The sequence below is a fragment of the Oncorhynchus mykiss genome, chromosome 21 (genome assembly GCF_057628025.1).
Source record: "Oncorhynchus mykiss isolate SJ-2025 chromosome 21, ASM5762802v1, whole genome shotgun sequence".
NCBI classification, from domain to species: domain Eukaryota; kingdom Metazoa; phylum Chordata; class Actinopteri; order Salmoniformes; family Salmonidae; genus Oncorhynchus; species Oncorhynchus mykiss.
The window spans coordinates 24,554,920-24,577,500 of NC_143042.1; the positions used below are offsets into that span (position 1 = coordinate 24,554,920).

A 22,581-nucleotide genomic window follows, 5' to 3' on the forward strand; every position below is an offset into this window, starting at 1 on the left:
GGAGAAGAGAATGGCAGGCAGGGAGTGGGAGGATTAGCTGGCTGAGTGGTGAACTGACTGCCTGGAGGTTAGAATAGAGCTGTCGTTGTAACGATGTAAATGAACAAAACAAGAAACACGAACAGCACACCAACATGACACAGAAACAATGACGACTGGGGAAGAAATCAAAGGGGGTAACATATAAAAGGCAGGTAATCAAGGAGATGATGGAGTCCAGGTGAGTGTGATAATGCGCATAATGATGGTGACAGGTGTGCGCCATAACAAGCAGCCTGGTGACCTAGAGGCCGGAGAGGGAGCACACGTGACAGTACCCCCTCCCCGACGCGTGGTTCCAGCTGACGATCCCGGGGATCAGGAGCGGACCGGTCACCTCTGCTAAGGCGCGGGAACCTGTCGATCCAGCTGAGGCATGTAAGCATTGCGATTTAGAGCGCCAGAGAGAGCACACGTGACAGCCGTTAACTGGGGTAACCAGTAACAAGTATTATAGGCATGGGATGGGACTGTTTTTTTGGTGTTGATGCAAGTAGATAATTGGGCAAATAGTTTGAGGGTTTGTGTTTGTGTACTTGTTTGGAAAGATGTCTAATATTGCCCCTGGTATGTTAGAGTATGTGAGTAAGAGAGGTAAAGAGAGATAGAGAGAGACCAATGGAGAAAGAGAGAGAGATACCTATCAACCAACTGTCTGACTGAGAGAGGTACAGCAAAAATTTGAGAAATGCAAAGAGAAAGAGATGAAGGGAGAATGTGAGCGTTCTTTATCATACAGCTGAGCCACAGTGAGAGGCCAGCTGAATGTGAGAGTGAGATTAAAAGAAGTCTGGTTTGGAGTCTGCATTCAATCACTGCAGTCCCTGAGTCCTCCTGATGAATGCTGATCAACCCTCCATGAAAGAAGTCATGGACTTGCACTACTCCCACACACAACCACACACACATGCACATGCACGATCGAGCGCACTCGGACACACACTCCAACTACAAACACATCCCAACTAGGCCTGATTATAGGCTTTTACTGCCACAGATCAATTGCATACCTAAGGGTGGCCTCTCTATTCTTCCCCCTGGCCCCGAGGGCTGAGACATGGTGTTTAGGGGCATGGTGTTTAGGGGTTTGTGTGTGTGTAGTGCTAGGGTGATCAGGGTCATTTGTTTTCCCATCTTCCACCGTTTTAATTGATGAGCATTCAGAATTAAAACGAATCATGATATTACAAGAATTCATTATCCTTAAAGACTAACACAGAGGAAAAGGTTGCCCCTCATGGGAAACCAGCATTCTCCATATGCAAGCTACTTCAAGGTCAAACGAGGAAAAAAGGCTACCATCATTATGAAAAGATACTTGCCTGGTAGATACTAATTAATTTAGATATATTTTCATACAGAGCTGATAAATTCAATTATGTGTATACACCCTGTGTATTTAGTGTATAATAGGAGCAGAGATTTGCATTGTGATAAACAGCAATGTGTTTTAATTTGCGTGAACTATGCCTTGAAGCATATAGCTTATACTGCAGAAGGTCGTCTTACTCACTACCTCTAGATGGCTGCATTTAGACAGAAAGCCCAATTCTGATATTTATTCAATTTATTGGTCTTTGACCAATCACATCAGATCTTTTCACATCAGATATTTTTCAGAGCTGATCTGATTGGTCTAAATTAGTAAAAAATAATTGGTCTGCCTGTGTAAATGTAGCCAATGTTACTCAGACTGCAGGTCTACCAGTGTATGCGTCTGTCTGTCTGTCTGCCTGTCTGCCTGCCTGTCTGTCTGTGTGGCTCAGTTGGTAGAGCATGGCGCTTGCAACGCATGGATTGTGGTTTTGATGTCCAAATGTATGTACGCATGACTGTAAGTTGCATAAAAGCTTCAGCTAAATGGCATATACTATGTTATTGTTTGTGCAGTATTTTCAGGAGAGAGAAAATAAAATCACCTGGCTGGAGTCAGTCCAATAGCCAGTGAGGTGCTCCGCTGCTTCCCGGTCCAAACAACCACACAAGTCTCCAAAATAGATTGGACAGGCAGCACTTTTCCTTTTTATGATGACAAAGCTTGTAACAAGAGTTGTCTCAAGAACATTTCTGACTTCTGGTAGCATTGACAGAGAGCTAATATTTGTCCTCTTTGCCCAGCACTTTAGCGGCCCAAGCTGCCACTCCCTGATATGTAAACTGTGAGTTTCAGGCAACTGTAATAAGGTAAAACTAGGCCCTCAATATAAGGCATAATGAAATAAGAGTTGCATTGTGTTAAATAATGTAAGTTTAATGATAACATTTCGCTTAGGACCTCACTTGGTGAAGGCCACAGGACTGAAAATGGATGAATGCAACAACCATTTCTCTGTCACTAACATATGCGTTCATCAGTGGTACCTCTACAATTCACTCAAATAAGCAAATAAGCAAACCAGGCTTTAGACTAAGCAGTGTGTTAATTTAACAATAACAAGTGTGGACCTGTATAGACACTGGACCAGTGTTAAATGTAACACTCCCAGTGTTGATTTAAAACTAGAGAATTTGCTGTGTATCTTTGTCATGGATTTTGTGATTGAACATTTTTTTTTCTGTGATTTTATTGAGTAGAGAGTTGGATAATAGAAGTGAGTACACATGAACCAGCAGTGTATTGTATGGTACACAGCAAATTGGATAGTTTTATCTATTGATTTTTCAGTGTAACATTTCTAGTGTTGATTCAGGGGTTAACCTTTTCACATGTGAGTTCCAAATATCTCTAATGGTCACCCCAGTGTGAGTTTTTTTACGCACGTGATGTCAGAATGCACTCACAGTTCCAAAATGTGATTGTTACGCAACCAGACAGTTAATTTCCCTCAAACCGCTGCCTGCTAATTATATATAGGCTATGTTTCAACTTGTCAATTTCAAATTATTTTCGAACAAGTTTTATTTTCTCCTCATTAATTCACATAGAAGTCGCCCATTTCAATGTTGCGGACACGGATGAGCTGGATAAACTTCTCTCTTCGACGAGAGCCAAAGCACTTCCCCAGTGTTTCCCCAGTTCAAGTATGCAGACAGCTCCAGTCAGTACAGAACTTGCACAAACTTTTTCCCCGTGGCTCATATTCCAGCCTGCTCCTGCATTGCCTACATTGTTGTTTTCCTTACTTATAATAATTTGGACATGTATGCGTTCCTATCAAGTAGATGCCTTATTAAGTTATCATTATAGTTTCTGTGTATCGTGTTGTCGTTTCTACTGTAGCACACTATATGAAAGTGTTGGGGCATAATGTATTTACTGTTTTATTCACATGTTTTCAAGTACTGAAGACACATCATGCATTCCGATTCTTGTATAGATTGTAATGAACACATATGATGTGTGTAAAATACTTTTTGGAAGGTTGTCCTGATTATGATGAGCTAATGCTAAGCTAAATGCCAGCTATGTGTGGCACCATGTTTGTTGACATCATACAATGCATTCTGGCTGTCATGTAAATGTCTGTCAGACCAAAGATGTTATAACAAAACAAGGTGAAGGAATGGTTCACTTGACTGGCCTAGGTTGTAATTACCAGTGATGCCAGCTCGTACCCTCCTTTCTAGGGTTTTTAATTGAATTTAGCTTATAAACTTCTCATATGTTTGCCCCCATTATTGATAAATCCCCCTTCATAGTAATATTCCCTGCATCATATCCCACCAAGATATACCTTCACCCGATTTCTACCCCCCATGGACTTGAAATCCCCCACAAATTAAACGAAACCCCCACCAACCCCTCTAAAATAGTCTCACCCAAATCTGGCAACCCTGATTAGCTTTTACGCTACGGTTATGCTAGGCAGTAGGTTTGTATTTGGGGTGAAGAGCTGTGAGGTGATAACATTTTATTTACTTTGTGATTTGTCAAAGACCGTAAACGATTTGTCAAGTCATGTGCTCTGGATCGTATATACACTGTAACAAGTACATCAAAGATTTGTAATATGCTGAAAAGTGGCCAAATTAAGTTATTTTTGGGGTCGGGGAAATGGACACAGCCATCTTTGACTTTGACTTTGTTTATTTGCATTTTATAGTGAATGGCATTCTGGGATTAGGTAGTTTTCGCATAAACAAACATGGCTGCCATCGTAAAGAATTTAACTGCTGTTATCTTAGCTGACACACATCTCTTTTCTAAACGATATTACATTTCTTCCTTGTGCTCACCAAAGATGAGGTGCATTGTAAACAGGTAGGTCGCTATTAGGTCGCTAACTTATTCTTTTTTTTTTTTTGTAAGCACAACCTGTTATTTAGACTGGTTTAAGGAATGAGTTTGGCTGTGGATGTGTTCCATGTGATGGTTGGATGATGAAGTTTGCATTTTTCTTTAACAATAAAAGGGTACATTGTGGAATAAAGTTAAATAAAGACCTTTATTTACCATCAGTACAAAACATGGTTTAGATGCTTTTCAGACAACAATGCTGTTTCGACACATTTGTTGCATCATTCGTTCTGTTGCTACTGTTCATATTGGCGATGGTACGCTGCAGGGATCACTCAACAATGATCACTGTACAGCACTTTGAGATATCAGCTGATGTACGAAGGGATATATAAATACATTTGATTTGATTTTATCATAAATATGTGATCGAATGCGGTAAAGGGTTAAATTAACTTAAAAGAACCCCGGCAAACATGCCCACATTGGCCGATGCACCTTTTCTATTTAATAGGAATTGATTTATTTTTAATTGATTTATTACAATTGGATTCAATGTATAAATTGGCAAATTTTTATAAAGGCACTTAGGGAACATGACACATTGTATCAGAAAGACAAACAAGTTGTTACTATCATACATATGTTTTGAACAAAAGAAATGCAAGTTTCTCATATGTCACATGCACTTATTTAAGTATTTTTAATAACCTTTTACTGCAGTGGGCTACATCAGTCACACGGAGTGATTCTTGGTTTTCTTAAACGAAAGTATGTACCTCACACACATGGTTATGGGCTTAAAAAATAAGAGACCTGTACCATGTCAGAGAGTTGAAATGTATTTAATTTTGAGTTTGCATCCCAATATTACAGTTTTATACATCACAGAAGACTAAACATAGAAAGACATAGAAATACCGTATTTTCGTCACATTATGAAAAATATTAATAGCATTCCACCCGTGAGGTCAAAAAGGGCGCTTTTGATAGTTGACTGCAGGAAAGGGCTACAGACTTCATCATTAACAAAAATAACTGTGTGCAAACCACACATCCAAATATTATAATAAGCCAACACCTCTAGCTGGGCTGGGTGTGGGCTAGCCCCTGTTGGGCTGGTATGGGATAGCATTTGTTGGGCTGTTGTAGGCTGGCCTGTGTTAGGCTGGTGTGGGATTGATGTGGGCTAGCCTGTGTTCAACTTGTTGTGGGCTAGCCCATGTCGGGCTGGTGTGGGCTAGTCCATGCTCGGCTGGCCCGTTTTGGGCTGGTGTGGGCTTGGTTTGGGCTAGACCGTGTTGGGTTTGGTGAGGGCTGGCCCGTATTGGGCTGGTGTGGTTTAGCCTATGTTAATCTGGTGTAGGCTAGCCCGTGTTGGGTTGGTGTGGGCTTGGTGTGGGCTAGCCTGTGTTGGGCTGGTGTCGGCTAGCACGTTTGGCTGATATGGGATCGGTGCACAGCAAATGCTCATCGGCAAACTTAATGGTGGTGTTGGAGTCGTGCCTGTCCGTACAGTCATGAGTGAACCTTGAAGCAGTGTGCCGATGCCTGTATCACTTTATCAGAAGCATGTGATCAATGACATCCAAAGCTTTATTCCGTCAAATCTGTAAACATTAAGTTCTTTGAGTTATGGCTAGTTATGGCACACATCAACTCAATTATTCCAGTGACCTGGCAGTGTGATGCCGTAAACAACAACCTCTCCCTCAACATCAGTAAAACCAAAGAGCTGATTGTGGACTATAGGAAATAGCATCGGTGTCCAAATCACTAAGGACTTATAAATGTTTTGCACAGTCGTGAAGAAGACGCGACATCAACTCTTTCCCCCCAGGAGGTTGAAAAGGTTTGTCATGGGCTCTCAAATCCTCAAAAAGTTCTACAGTTGTACCATTGAGAACAACTTGACTGGCTGCACCACAGCTTAGTATGGCAATAGCACCCCCTCAATCGCATGGCACTGCAGAGGGTGGTGTGGACAGTGCTGTACGTTCCTGCCATCCAGGACCTCTATATCAGGCAGTGTGAAAGGAAAGCCCAGAAATTTGTTAAAGACTCCAGTCACCCAAGCCATAGACTGTTCTCTTTTCTTCAAGTCTGACACCAACATAAAACTACAATATTTCTAACTAAATAGCTAACAAAATGGCTACATGGACTATCTGAGTTGACCCTTGCATTTTAGATTATTTCATATATTTGCACCCTCTATGCACGCTCACAGGGCCCTACATACTCACACACACTGACAATCCAACACACACAAACACTCACTCCATTATGTTCTTACACTCACATAATATGCACAGTTATACTGACTCTACACTGTTGTGATGTGACTACTATTAATCTGATGACTGGTATTTATTGAATCAACTAACTATATTTAATTGTTACCCGATTAAATTAATCATGTAACAATTAACTCATTAGGAATTTGGGGCACCACGGAAGAGGTTGTTTAACGAGTTACCGTCCCCCGAATTAAACTAGAAGATTAAACTAGAAGACTGACAAGATATAATGGCTTGTTACACATATGGAGAAGAAGGGGTAGGTAAAGAGAGAGAGGGACAAAGAGAGACAACACTTGGATACATTTGGAACCTACGCTCAAAGGAATAGTAATACTTTGCACATGAACCACCGCTCATTCGGATAAGAAATGCAATATATATATATTTGCGCGTAGATGTCTTTCTCTGTCATCTCTCAGTTGAAACCAATCGATCCGTCTATGGGGAGTAGCTCGATGTAAGGCTCTGGTTGTCCCCCAGAAGTCACAATGTACTTCTTAGTTGTAGAGCTTTTCTGGTAGTGAAATGTTTGTTAGACAAATACTTCAGATGCACCAATGGTTGTCTGAGATGGGATTCTTCCTTCCCACCTCATGTCTTCAGTCAAAGTTCTAGGACCACTTTTACATGCACAGCTGCCGACTGTGAATGTTTCTAGTTTCGTAGGTGAGGTTATCTTCTCATCTAGTGTTGAGGTTGAAAGCTTTAGAGTTTCTAACCATTTCAACGTGTAAACCATGGTCTCACGTCTTTTGGTGTCTACGCTGTCAGATCTGGTAGATTCAACCATTCGTAACGTCCGGCTCACACTGTCCATCTGCTCCGGTGGATTATTCAGGGTTCAGCTCCCGACCACTTTACAGCTCCCGACCACTGAACTCATTAGTGGTGTGTCTTAGTTAATGTGCAACGGACATGAAAAACCATTATCTCATTAGAAGATAAAATCACATTTCTATCTTTCCAAAAAACTCTCATACTTCATCATATATTTTATACAACATTTAGATATAAACTTGACAGAATGTGTTTCCTTCCTAAGTTACAGTATTTTAGTTATACAGTTTTTAATGACATCACAAAATGAAAAGCAATATGACAGGATTAGATCCCCACGGACCATTCTTAACATTCCTATCTCATGAATATTGTTCCCGAAGTTAATTATTTTGCCGTTACACTTTTTGGGCAGCAAAATGTCTCTATAACAAAGGAATTCCTTTCCCAATACTGCAGGGCAGGAAAGACCCTTTTGCAGCACACAATTTATGACCGGCCGTTATGGTGTCAACACCGGCACAACTCTCTTTTTCCTGTCATACATTTGCCAAGCTGATCTGGCACCTTTGATCCTCACCCAGGAGAGAGTCACGACAACACACACGCACACCCACTCACATACAATCATCATATACACTCTTGCTACTCTTTATCAAATATCCTGATGCCTAGTCACCTTACCATGTACATACTGTATCTACTTCTATCACTCCAGTATCCCTGCACATTGTAGATATGGTACTAGAACTGTCTGATCCTATGTATAGTATGCTTTCGTACTTTCTTGTGTTCTTCTTATCTTTATTTCTTGTGTATTTTTGTTCTACCTTACGTCATTTTTATTATTGATTACTGCATTGTTGGGTTTAGAGCTTGCAAGAAAGGCATTTCCTTGTACGTGTGCATGTGACGTGCACCTTTAACTTCTGCCTAGAACCCCTCATGGAGAGTTTTAGGTAGAACGTTTTACAGTGTGTTCTATGAAGTACCCTACATAGAGGGTTCAAAGGTTTCCACCTAGCACCAAAAATGGTTCCCTTATGGGGACAAACTGAAAAACTCTATATGTTCTACTTAATACCTTTTTTCTAAGAGTACTGTATTCACACACTATCACCATGCTTATGTTTAGAGATTCATCAATCAAATTCTATGTATTGCCTGCATTTACCACAAAGTGCAACCTGTGCCTAAATTCCCTAAATAATTGAAATTGTGTCCAAGGCAACAGCGGTAAGTAAAACAACTTTTTATTTATTTTTTATTTATTTTACCTTTATTTAACCAGGTAGGCAAGTTGAGAACAAGTTCTCATTTACAATTGCGACCTGGCCAAGATAAAGCAAAGCAGTTCGACAGATACAACAACACAGAGTTACACATGGAGTAAAACAAACATACAGTCAATAATAAAGTATAAACAAGTCTATATACAATGTGAGCAAATGAGGTGAGAAGGGAGGTAAAGGCAAAAAAGGCCTTGGTGGCAAGGTAAATACAATATAGCAAGTAAAACACTGGAATGGTAGTTTTGCAATGGAAGAATGTGCAAAGTAGAAATAAAAATGGGGTGCAAAGGAGCAAAATAAATAAATAAATTAAATACAGTTGGGAAAGAGGTAGTTGATAGGGCTAAATTATAGGTGGGCTATGTACAGGTGCAGTAATCTGTGAGCTGCTCGGACAGTTGGTGCTTAAAGCTAGTGAGGGAGATAAGTGTTTCCAGTTTCAGAGATTTTTGTAGTTCGTTCCAGTCATTGGCAGCAGAGAACTGGAAAGAGAGGCGGCCAAAGAAAGAATTGGTTTTGGGGGTGACTAGAGAGATATACCTGCTGTATATAACTAACTCCATGGTTAGAATGAAACATAAAAAGGAATATGACTTGCAGTGCATACTGTCTAACTAGCAAGGCTACAGTTTTTGCCACACTTCCCTGAAGGACATTATGTATTTCGGCAAAATGTAGTCGAATGCGTGTGATGGATATCGCCAAGACTTTGTAGAAATTGCTTATCTTTGGCTGTACTGCATGAATGTGTTATGAATGTGTTCTGTTCTGCCCTGTCTTGTTGACCATTGACTGGGTCAGGGTGAGGAGGGTGCAGAGTAGTGCTGCTAGCCCTCTGTGATCTCTCATCTCTGGCTACATAGAGCCTGTACTTGCAGAAGCTGAGTCCTCTTCCCATACAGTAGAGATTGATAGTGAACGAAAGTCACTGGAGTGGCCTTATCTGCTCTGTAACACACTGTTATTTTGTTGCTGAGGGGCTCAGAGTAGAGGCTTTTTTATAGGCATTGTAATTTTGGAGGGAAAATACTGTACTCCAGTGCATCGTTATCTAGTTTGAACTCTACTACAGTACCGCCTCGAGGGGCTACATGCAGCACAAGATGCCAAGAATTAAAGTGGTAATTAGCAAAATAATGTTTTTCATTCTCTTCACTTCTGTTTTTTCCCCCAAGTCGAATCTGGAGTCGGAATTTACATTTGAATTTAATAGAATGGAAACTGGAAATACTGAAATGGGAATGTAAAGATTACAGAATACATACAGAGTGAGTCCTCTACATGACTTCCAGCAGTTTTTGAAACCATGTAATTTTCTGTTTATTTATGACCTTGTTTACATTTTCCTGGCCGATTTAAAAAAAAAAATCACATGAACCACTCAACTTATAAATAGCAAAGCATTGATTAGTCAGATTCACACTTAAAGATGCTCACGGTGAATTTTTTTTGAAGTGCAGAAAAAAAGTCAAGAGCATTTCTTCCTCACAAAAAACGGACGAGCAGACTTCTGAGACCGTAGGGGCCCAAAGGCGTTGACAGGAACGTAAAATCAATCACGCATTCCGTCCTTGTGTACTCGCTGCTGCGCCAGACGTTTGTCAAATGACACGGTACAAAAAAACAATCTTAATGTGTTTCTGGGATCGCTCAAAGAAATAACAAAGCACAGGAACATATGAATAATCTTGCTGTGTATTAAGTTGTATGCCTGGCCAAGTTAATCCATCTTAACTGTGGATGGAGGTTTCATTTCCCTGAAGGGCCGGACATATACATTTTAATCAGCTATCTCGCGTGCCAGGATGACAACAGGACAGAAAGATCATACATCAATCGGGCTAACATTAGTTTTGTTCAAGCCATTTTAACAATGTGTCTCAGTATATGTGACTAGCGGTGTCCATCCATTGTTGGGTGGATTATTCAGTCTCATAGAGAAGATTGTGTATTGGACACCATTCTTTTAATTCAAAGCCCTGAGATGGATGCAACACAAAATATATTCTTTACACCGACTGCAGTGCTCAGTTCTTAATAATTAGGTGTAATTACCCATCACCAGCACACAGAGGAATCTGTTTGGACTGTAGATGACCACTCATTAATAGTAAAACAGTGCAGTAAGACTGGAAAGGTACTCTGCCTAGCTAAAAGCAGCAGGAGATCTTCATAAAAGTCACTCTTGCTCTTTGTGCCTCTATGACACAATGTTATCCAGCACCAAAGTGAACCACATGTTGTATATAATGAGACAGTGGTGGACAGGGAAATGTTCTCATTTTCAGTGAACAAAAAAATGATTATTTCACAGGGGGCTCTGACAGAGGGAGAGGCAGTGAGTGGCTCCTTTGTAGAAGAGTGTAAAAATAAAAACCAACTCTGTTGCTGTGCCTGATGCAACGCACACATGCCAAGTCATTATCCTGCATCACCTGGAGAGGCAGGGAGGAAGAGGAGGAAGAAGAGGAAGAGGAGGAGGGGTAGGAGGAGGGAGGGCATTAAGTGTAACACGTGATGAAGATAAGGGAGAGAGGAAAGGAGGAGATGAGCAGTGAGTTGAGGAGGAGGAGGTGAGTGAGTGAAGTGAGAGGTGATGAAGAGCAGAGGAAGATAAATGAGAAGAACAACGAAGGGAGGAGGAGGAAGTTAAGTGAATTGTGCGATGAAGAGCATAAGAAGTCAAGTTAGAGAGGGAAAAGAAATAGGAGAAGGGAGTTAAGAGAAACCCGGGATGAAGAGCAGAGCAGAGGAAATGAAGGGAGAGAGGGAGAAGAAAGAGGAGGAATTTAAGTGACACGTCTGATGAAGAACAGAGGAAGACAAGGGTCAGAGGGAGAATAAAGAGACAGGGAGGAGGAGGAAGTTAAGTGAAACACGTGATGAAGAGCAGAGGAAGACAAGTGAGAGAGGCAGAAGAAAGAAGAGGAGGAGAAGGGGGAGGATGAAGGAAAATCATGAGCTCTCACATTGTTCTTTAGTCATAGGCCCCTGCTGGGAAGGACACAGTCAGAGATTAAAACCCCTTCATCGTACATTATGACATGGTGCAAAGGCAGCCGACATCACATCCCCATCAAAAGCCAACGCACACAAGACATCACAAGTTATAGCAAGGCATTACAGCCCTGTGTTCTGTCTCTGCAGATCTGTATCTATTTATCACTAAAGATACAGGTAGGTGCTGATAAGTGCTGGCTGTATCTTTTCATCCTGTCTTTACAAAGAGAGAACTACATTTGGCTCTTTTAATGTTGGAACTGCAAGTGTACAGTTACACTGTTAGATGTTTTTGTAATATTCAACAGTATGATACTGTATGAACTGAATACAGTAGATTACTGTAGAGTGCACAGTAAAATACTGTACATTTGTTTTACAGCCCACTAAGACCTTTCAGTAGTTTTAACAGTAAAACACTTTGGAATGCACAGTAAAATACCGTAAATGTGTTTACAATATTAATTATGTTGCAATTTGGGAAAATGTTTTGGACGAAGACAGAGTCTCTGGCTCATTAACATTAATTTAAGGCATGCCTTGTAAGAGGCAATATGTGTTGCAACCGTGAGTGAGAATGTATTTTAGGGTATCTAAAAACCTTGTCCTGAAACACTACAGTATCTTACTGGCCAATTGATGACAGTAATTTACAGTAATTCAAAATACAGTACCATACTGCATTTTTGAACTGCCAAAAACCTTTTGAGCACTATTGAGTGCATGGTATTGTTGATTCCCACTCAATAACATGTTTTGAGGTGTGTTTTCTAAGAGGCTATATTTTTCTCACCTGTTAGTGAGAGTGCTGTACCATTTTAGATGATATGTGGTACTGGTTATCCAGCAATCACATTCATATAAAGAACATATCAGTGGCAGCAAGTTGCAAACCGTTATTGGTAGAGAGGTTATGTCCTTTGATCTGTTTTGTCCTGTAGTCACTGTCAGTTTAGAAGCCTAAGGCCTAAAGTGCAAGTGGTATAAATGCCAAATATCAGTTTGTATGCTGTAATATATAGGCCTAATGAAATATTCTCTATTAGCAATTGCCACTCAACAATAAAGTACTATATTGCTGTTTTTCTATATATTTACTGCAGTAAACTGAATATAATGCCGCATCGTGGAGAAATATTGTGGGAGGAGAAATAATCACTGTCTCATTAACATTTTTTAAGGCGTGCCTGCCTTGTAAGCAGATATATTTGTTGCACCCGTTAGTGAGAGTTCTGTGCCAAATTAAGTGATACACTACATGGCAAGAACTATGTGGATATTTGCTTGTTGAATATCTCATTCCAAAATCATTTGCATTAATATGGCTTTGTTCCCTGTATTGGTATCAGGCGTTTGATGGGACTATGGTGTGATAAAAGTTTTTGCTAAATTAACTAAATATAAATTAACAATGGGGAAGTATTATTCCAATGAAATCTACCCTCAAAACAAGGCCAATAATAATGACCAGTGTTTTTTGCAGTTTATTTTGGCATGTTCATTTTCACCTATACATACATTTAAATGTTGGCCATTTAGCAGACAGTCTTATCAGGAGTGATTTACAGTCAGTGCATTCAACTAAGAAAGATAAACAACTAAATATCACAGTCATAGAAAGTTAAACGTTTCTGTAATATTTACTGAGAATGTTGTCGCTTTTCGGGGCGCTACATGCAAATGTATTTCTGTATTTAAAAATACTAAGTGTTTCACTGAAGTATTTCACTGAAAAACATTTCAACATACAACTATTTTGTAGTTTATTTTTTAAATGTTGATCTTTATGGTATTTTGTAATTGTGTTTTATAATATTTGCCCATCCCTGACTATCTGTTTAGCCACAGCATGGCTTCCTTCTTTCTACAGTTTGCACAGATCCATGCATAAATTGGATTGGCTACTTCAAACATAGGGTTATGTAAACTACCTAGTTTCCTCTTTGTAACATGCTGTAACACAGTATGGGTTTGTTTACCTCTCCACCTTGACAGGTGCACAGGCTAAAGCATATGCAAGTGAGCCATATTATGTATGTATTAAGTGTTCACGCTGGTATATATATATATATATATATATATATATATATATATATATATATATGAAGATTTGGAAGTGAAAAACACATACACTGTACATCCTAGTGTGCGGTAAAGTAGTGTACACACACAAACACTATATGCATTTAAAGTTGTAGGCGACCCCTATCGGCACACCGTTCCACTGCAAATAGGTCTCCACAGCATTCTAGCATCCTGGTCTTGATGGATCACTATTACCCTGAGAATGACCCGTTAGTTGAGTTAATTAGTTTCTGTGGTGACTAAGGGCCAAATTAAATCACACCTCTGACCCTGTTGCCAATCACAGTTATCCCTTCCTGGCACTGTTAACCCTCGACGGATGACAAATGGGGCTCCTAACACAGACCAGGGTTAATGGGTGAGCAGCAAGGGGAGGGAGTCACACAGGAGTGTGTATATATATATATACACACTACCGTTCAAAAGTTTGGGGTCACTTAGAAATGTCCTTGTTTTTGAAATAAAAGCAATTTTTTTGCCCATTAAAATAACATCAAATTGATCAGAAATACAGCGTAGACATTGTTAATGTTGTAAATTACTATTGTAGCTGGAAACAGCTGATTATTAATGGAATATCTACATAGGTGTACTGAGGACCATTATCAGCAACCATCACTCCTGTGTTCCAATGGCACGGTAATTCCAAAGGGTTCCAAAGGGTTAACACACACACACACACACAGTGGCAAGAAAAAGTGTGTGTGTGTGTATATCTCTATACTCAAAAGCGTTAGCTAATCCAAATTTATGATTTTAAAAGGCTATAGGCATTAGAAAACCCTTTTTCAAGTATGTTAGCACAGCTTGAAACTGTTGTTCTGATTAAAGAAGCAATAAAACGGGCCTTCTTTAGACTAGTTTAGTGTCGGGAGCATCAGCATTTGTCGGTTCGAGTACAGGCTAAAAATGTCTAGAAACAAAGAACTTTCTTCTGAAGCTCATCAGTATTCTTGTTCTGAGAAATGAAAGCTATTCCATGCGAGAAAATGCCAAGAAACTGAAGATCCCGAACAACGCTGTGTACTACTCCATTCACAGAACAGCGCATACTGGCTCTAACCAGATTAGAAAGAGGAGTGTGAGTCTTCAACTGGCAGCTTCATTAAATAGTACCCACAAAACACCAGTCTCAACGTCAACAGTGAAGAGGCGACTCCAGGATGCTGGCCTTCTAGGTCGCTGGAACAGACAGAACTGGCAATAAGTGCTCTTCACCGACGAATTGCGGTTTTGTCTCACCAGGGGCGATGGTTGGATTCGTGTTTATCATCGAAGGAATGAATGTTACACTGAGGCCTGTACTCTGGAGCAGAATCGATTTGGAGGTGGAGGATCCGTCATGGTCTGGGGCGGTGTGTCACAGCATCATCGGACTGAGCTTGTTGTCATTGCAGGCAATCTCAATGCTGTGCATTACAGGGAAGACATCCTACTCCCTCATGTGGAACCCTTCCTGCAGGCTCATCCTGACATGACCCTCTAGCATGCCACCAGCCATACTGCTCGTTCCGTGCGTGATTTCCTGCAAGACAGGAATGACAGTGTTCTGCCATGGCCAGCGAAGAGCCCGGATCTCAATCCCATTCAGCACGTCTGGGCCTATGAGGGCTAGGGCCATTTCCCCCAGAAATGTCCTGGACCTTGCAGGTGCCTTGGTGGTAGAGTGGGGTAACATCTCACAGCAAGAACTGGCAAATCTGGTGCAGTCCATGAGGATGAGATGCACTGCAGTACTTAATGCAGCTGGTGGCCACACCAGATACTGACTGTTACTTTTGATTTTGACTCCCCCTTTGTTCATGGACACATTATTAAATTTCTGTTAGTCACATACTGTATCTGTTCAGTTTATGTCTCAGTTGTTGAATCTCGTTATGGTCATTCAAATATTTACACATGTTAAGTTTGCTGAAAATAAATGCAGTGTACAGTGAGAGGAAATGTTTTCCTTCTGAGTATAGAGATATACACACACAAACACACACACACACTTTTTCTTGCCACTGTGTGTGTGTGTGCTAACCCTTTGGAATTACCGTGATTTCTGCAGAAATTGGTCATAAAATTTGATCTGATCTTCATCTAAGTCAAAACAATAGACAAACACCGTCTGCTTAAACTAATAACACACAAACAATTATACATTTTCATGTCTTTATTGAACACAATGTGTAAGCATTCACAGTGTAGGGTGGAAAAAGTATGTGAACCCTTGGATTTAATAACTGGTTGACCCTCCTTTGGTAGCAATATACTCAACCAAATGTTTTCTGTAGTTACGGATAAGACCTGCACAATGGTCCGGAGGAACTTTGGACCATTCATCTTCACAAAACTGTTTCAGTTCAGCAATATTCTTAGGATGTCTGGTGTGAAATCGAGTTGAGGTTGGGTTGAGGTCAGGACTCTGTCCGGGCCATCCCAGAAGGCGTATTTTCTTCTGTTGAAGCCATTCTGTTGTTGATTTACTTCTGTGTTTTGGGTCGTTATCCTGTTGCATCACCCAACTTTTATTGTGCTTCACTTGGTGGACAAATAGTCTTACATTCTTCTGCAAAATGTCTTGATAAACTTGGGAATTAATTTTTACATTGATGACAGCAAGCTGCCCAGGCCCTAAGGCAGCAAAGCAGCCCCAAACCATGATGCTCCATACTTTACAGTTGGGATGTGGTTTTGATGTCGGTTTCCTCTATGGAACACCCAGATGCTCTTTTGCGAGCTTCAGATGTGCAGCAATGTTTTTTTTAGGACAGCAGTGGCTTCTTCTGCGGTGTCCTCCCATGAACACCACCATTCTTGTTTAGTGTTTTACGGTTTGTAGACTCGTCAACAGAAATGTTAGCATGTTCCAGAGAAGTCTTTAGCTGACACTCTAGGTCTCTAACCTCATTGAGCGTTCTGCGCTGTGCTCTTGCAGTCATCTTTGCCGGACGGCCACTCCTAGGGAGAGTAGCAACAGTACTGAACTTTCTCCATTCATAGACAATTTGTCTTACCGTGGACTGATGAACATCAAGGCTTTTAGAGATACTTTTGTAACCCTTTCCAGCTTTATGCAAGTCAACAACAGATTGCCAACAAAGGGTGTATAACAAAGTATTGAGATAAACCTTTGCTATTGACCAAATACTTATTTTCCACCATAATTTGCTAATAAATTCATAAAAAATCCTACAATGTGGGAGTGGGAGAACTTGCACAATTGGTGGCTGACTAAATACTTTTTTGCCCCACTGTATACACATACGTGTGTGTGTGTGCGTATGCGGTTGATGGGTGAGCAGCAAGAAGTTGATTAAAGGTCAGAGGTCACCTGATTGAATAACTCAGGAAGTGAGGGGGACGCTGTGCTGTGATTGGAGGGTTCATCAGTATTCATATATTTTATTCATGGCTAGTGAATGCAACACGTCCATGGAGGTAGGGTGATAAAACATTTACAATTAATGAGAAATGAATAACAAATACCATGGGGTAAAGTCTGTGTGGTCTAATAAGTATTAGAATAAAAAACATTCCTCCAAAATGCCCTCTTAAGCAATTGTCTAGGCTCCTTTATTAGCTTTTTCTCTTAGAAAAAAGGGTTCCAAAATTATTCTTTGCAGAGGGATAGGGTTCTACCAAGATTTGTTTTCATCTGAATAATTATTTTTGGAAGAGGAGGCCCAGCAAAGATGTCTACATTAGTAGATGTGGGCCCAATACAGATTAAAATATTGTCCCCATGTAGGCTGCCCACATTGGGCAGATGCGCCTTTGGTCATCGGCTCCACATTGGCCCAGTGTGGGCAGCCCATTTCTGATTAGGGCAGCCCTCACTAAATAAGCTTATCTTTTCAAAGGCAAACATTTCCACATTGGCACGATGTGGGCCCAATGCGGGTTAAAACCTTGGACCCAGGTAGGCTGCCAACATTGGGCCAATATGCCTTTGCTCATCGGCCCAACATTGGCCTCAATGCAGGTGGCCCCAAGGGCAGCCATCACTTCGCCTGAAGTCGTTTTTTTTTCGTTTTTTCTTGTGCATTTTGCTATTTCGCTATTTGCCTCATGACTCCTGCATGCTTTGTTGACTATCAACTTTCTTGTTTACCCTACCGTGGAACAGACTGTTTGTTCACACACTCGGGACTCTGACTCTCTATTGGTTACACTGACTTTTGGCCCCCGATCCTATTCTAACCACCTCTCGCTGGCTTTGTATTCATGTTACCTGATGAAATTGCTGTATAATATGATCCTGTTGCCATCTAATGCACATTCAAATGTCATAAATCAACACTGCAGAGCTCTCCCTGTCCTCTGCCATGCCTTGATTGAATTACTGGTTAAATCTGGAAATGTGCATGTACACCCTGGCCCATCTACTGTTGCTAGCCCCAAATATGCCCTGTGCCCTGATATCTGTTTCACTGATTTCTGCACTTGTATAAGCCTGGGTTTTCTGCACGTTAACACTAGAAGCGTATTACCTAAAATGGATCAATTGAAAGTGTGGGTTCACAGCTCCAATCCAGATGTGTTGGTCATTACTGAGATGTGGTTATGAAAGAGTGTTTTGAATACTGGTGTTAACCTTTCTGGCTACAACCTTTTATTTCAGCAAGACAGATCTTCCAAAAGTGGGGGAGTGGCAATCTCTCCCAAGAATCACCTTTGGTGCTCAGTTGTCTCCAAGTCTGTCCCCAAACAATTTGATTTGCTGGTTTTAAGCATTAAACTTTCAAATAGCCTGTGCTCGTAATGGCTGCTCAGTTAAACGACCTGTCCCGATTTGACTCTTGCTAAAAGAAAACTTGAATGAGCAAGCCTTCCTTCTTGACCTGGCCTCTAAAGAATCAGCTTGATCCCCTCTGCCAAAGAAGCATGAACCTTCTTTTATATCTTCAGTGATATTGTAAACACACCCCCATAAAGAAAATTAGAATTAATAGGTTCAACCCCTGGTTCGACCGTGAGCTTGCAAAGTTACTCCACCACAAGTATTGCATTTGGCAAAAGGCTCGGCACGCACATACTTAGGCTGACTGGCTCTCGTACAGGTAATAGAGAAATAAGTGCACTCCAGCTATCCGGAAGGCCAAAGTTAGTTACTTTAAGGAGCAGTTCTCTCTGAGTCGAACCAAGAAGTTCTGGAAAACGGTTAAAGACCTGGAGAATAAACCCTCCTCACAGCTGTCATTGTCCCTTAAAACTTATTAGGGCTGAAATCCCGTTAACGGGATCGATATGACAACAGCCAGTGAATGTGCAGGGTGCCAAATTCAAAACAACAGAAATCTCATAATTAAAATTCCTCAAACATACAAGTATCTTATACCATTTTAAAGGTAATCTTATTGTTAATCCCACCACAGTATCCGATTTCAAACAGGCTTTACAACGAAAGCACCACAAACGATTATGTTAGGTCAGAGCCAAGCCACAGAAAAACACAGCCATTTTTCCAGCCAAAGAGAGGAGTCACAAAAAGCAGAAATATAAATAAAATGAATCACTAACCTTTGATGATCTTCATCAGATGACACACATTGGACTTCATGTTACACAATACATGTATGTTTTGTTTGATAAAGTTCATATTTACATAAAAAAATCTGTATACATTGGCGTGTTGTTCAGTAGTTCCAAAAACATCCAGGGATTTTGCAGAGAGCCACAACATTTAGAGAAATACTCATTATAAATGTTGATAAAAATACAAGTCTTATGCATGGAACTTTAGATAGATACACTTCTCCTAATGCAAACGCTGTGTCAGATTTCCAAAAAGTTTTACGGAAAAAGCAAACCATGCAATAATCTGAGTACGGCGCTCAGACAAATACATAAATCTGCCATGTTGGAATCAACAGAAGTCAGAAATAATAAATATTCACTTACCTTTGATGATCTTCATCAGAATGCACTCCCAGGAATCCCAGTTCCACAATAAATGTTTGATTTGTTCGATAATGTCCATCATTTATGTCCAAATAGCTACTTTTGTTAGCGCGTTTGGTAAACAAATCAAAACTCACGAATCATTTTCACTAGTTGCTGACGAAAAGTTCCGATACAGTCCGTAGAAACCTGTCAAACGATGTATGGAATCAATCTTTAGGATGTTAACATAAATCTTCTATAATATTCCAACTGGAGAATTTCTTTGTCTTCAGAAAAGCAAAGGAACAGGAGATACCACTCATGTGAAATGCACATGACCAGCACGTGGCTGCTGGCAAACCTCTGACTCATTCCCCTCTCATTCAGCCCCCCTTCATAGTAGAAGCATCAAACAAGTTTCTAAAGACGGTTGACATCTAGTGGAAGCCTTAAGTGCAACATGACCAATATCCCACTGTATCAGCAATGGGGGCTGAGTTGAAAATCGACCAACCTCAGATTTCCCACTTCCTGGTTGGATTTCTTCTTAGGTTTTTGCCTGCCATTTGAGTTTTGTTATACTCACAGACATCATTCAAACAGTTTTAGAAACTTCAGATTGTTTTCTATCCAAATAATATGCATATATTAGCAACTGGGACTGAGGAGCAGGCAGTTTACTCTGGGCACCTTATTCATCCAAGCTACTCAATACTGCCCCCCAGCCATAAGAAGTTTTCAAGTTGGTGTGGTTGTTGCTGACAAGAAGCACATGGCTGAACTCTTTACAGTTTCACAATTGCTTACACATGATTTCTGAAACTATGACACCTTTTCTCTAGACTACACACAACATCCCAAAACATCTCTTGCAAAACCAAACACTTAATTCAAAAGTATTTGAACTCTTCTCAAAATTATGTTTTTTGCATCAAAACTCTACACACAAACCATCAAATGATTAGCTCTTATACACTCCCAACTACACACGGATGTGATAAATGACTTCTATCGTGTGTCTTTTGCATGTTCAGTGGAGTCCACTGAAGTTTGTCATAGCACTCGCATGTACGTGCACAAATATACAGTATGTATGCATATTCAGTATATCTTTACACTAACAGAAATGCAAGGCTGGGAAAAAATTACAAGTATTTTTTTTACATCCAGATTTCAGGATGAACAGTAACAGCCAAAACAAATACAGTAGAAGATAAACAAAACAGGCTTGTTACTATAAAGAAAAAAAAGCAATCGGGTGCATCCCGTCTCCTATTTGGGTCTAGCCACAGTGCCGCATCAACATCACAAGCAATGTTCTCACTGGCTAAACAGCAGGGGAAGTAATGTCTGGAGCGGCATATCCAGCCCTGGCATGCCCCCTTGTCTATGTCACCACAGGCCTCCTCCATCGCTTGGAGAAGGGGTATGCGTTGGTGGGGTTGGCGATCATATACCTTCCATTGGGTTAAGAATTTGAGAATATGGTGGCAGGTTGAGCATCAAATCTTGCGGATGGTCAATGAACCAATTGCGGACCAGAGCAGTCCGGTGGAAACTTCCGTTGTCCCAGATGACAACAAACCTGGACTGCTCTGGCCATTGGGAATGAGAAATTATGCTGGGTGTCAAGGACGGTGATAATGTGGGTAGTTTTGCAAGGACTAAGCATGGCATGATGAAAGACTGTTCTGACTAATGCCTGCACACATTGTGATGTTGCCACAACGCTGTCCCGGGACATTGACGCGGTGTCCTTTGAGGTTTCTTCTCCTGCGTTTTGTTTTGACTAGGTTGAAGCAGACCTCATCAATGTAGACGAAATCATGCGCTGCAGCATCGTCTAGTTCCATAACTCTGAAACAGACAAGACATTATTGTATGACAGTATGATTAGACAGAGCAGTCAATATGTAGCACAATACACTGGAATACCAATGCCAGGATAGTATAGCTTACTTGTACATATTTATAGCACAGTTGTGTCACTGTCAAATGGTACTCTGTAGAGCTTCATACTAATCTGATTGCATTCCAGGAGACCGCTAAGTGCAGGTAAACTCACTTGTGTGTTATGGAATACTGTTGTCAATGATGTGGTGTTGCAGTTGTCGTAAACTTGTGGTTGTTTGAAATGACAATATTCATTATGTATTGTTCCTACTCTGCTGTGAACAGCTGGTTTCTATCTCCATTGAAGCGTTGTGTAGCAATTCTGCAAAATCATGTGAATGGTTAGAGTGCAGGATTTCTTTCAGTCTGTTACAGTTTTTTCCAACTGCTTACACAAGTTTTCAAAACTGTCTCCATTTTTTCAAAACTCTACACACAATTGAAAGTAATCGGCTGAGAGGGGTAACAAGTACATTGTAAACACCAATGCAATGTAGAAACATAAAATATTTATTAGGCCAAACATTACTGTTGTATACAGTAGCATACAACAAAACCATAAACATATGTAAACCAAAAGTATATTCTTTAGAATACAGTAAAGAACACAATTATGTATGTGGCGTCCCAAGGGGGCAGTACAGGAATTGGTAGAGGGGGTGGCAGTCACCAGTGCTAAGCTACACTTCATCTCTTCTCCTGCCTGAGTCTGGCCACGATACTTCGTCCACATCACAAGATAGGTTCTCTCTTGCCAAACATCGAGGGAAGAATCTCCTAGCATGGCGTATCCAACCTTGGACAGAGGCAACCTCTATGTCCCCACATAGACCATATTTATAATTGCAGTCTCTTGTACATCTGTAAACAAGCATCCTCGTCCGCCATGATGTCTTTGCCTTTCCACTCTGTACAGAATTCAAACACAGTATGTGTTCAGCATAGGAACTGTAAACAATGTACAAAAAAAGGTAGTACAGCATGATAACCAACCTTAGTCATTCAATGCAGTGCAGTAAATGGATGGCTTAGAGTTACAAATGTTTATGCAATACTATGAAGGCATACGTATTTTACAGTACATTACTGTACTGCTAAAATAGTCATTAGATAGTTGCATACCTGTTCTCATTTCTGAAGGTTC

General features: G+C 40.6%; 1 protein-coding gene across 1 annotated transcript in view; it reads left to right on the top strand.

Annotated features, from left to right (window-relative positions):
• The first annotated feature begins 334 nt into the window (after positions 1-334).
• LOC110500285 (chemokine-like protein TAFA-5) overlaps positions 335-22,581 on the top strand; it is a 98,598-nt gene continuing 76,351 nt past the window's right edge. Inside the window, exon 1 of the mRNA XM_090214319.1 lies at positions 335-417. The gene's annotated coding sequence lies outside the window, so the exon portion shown is untranslated. The remainder of the gene's footprint in view (positions 418-22,581) is intronic.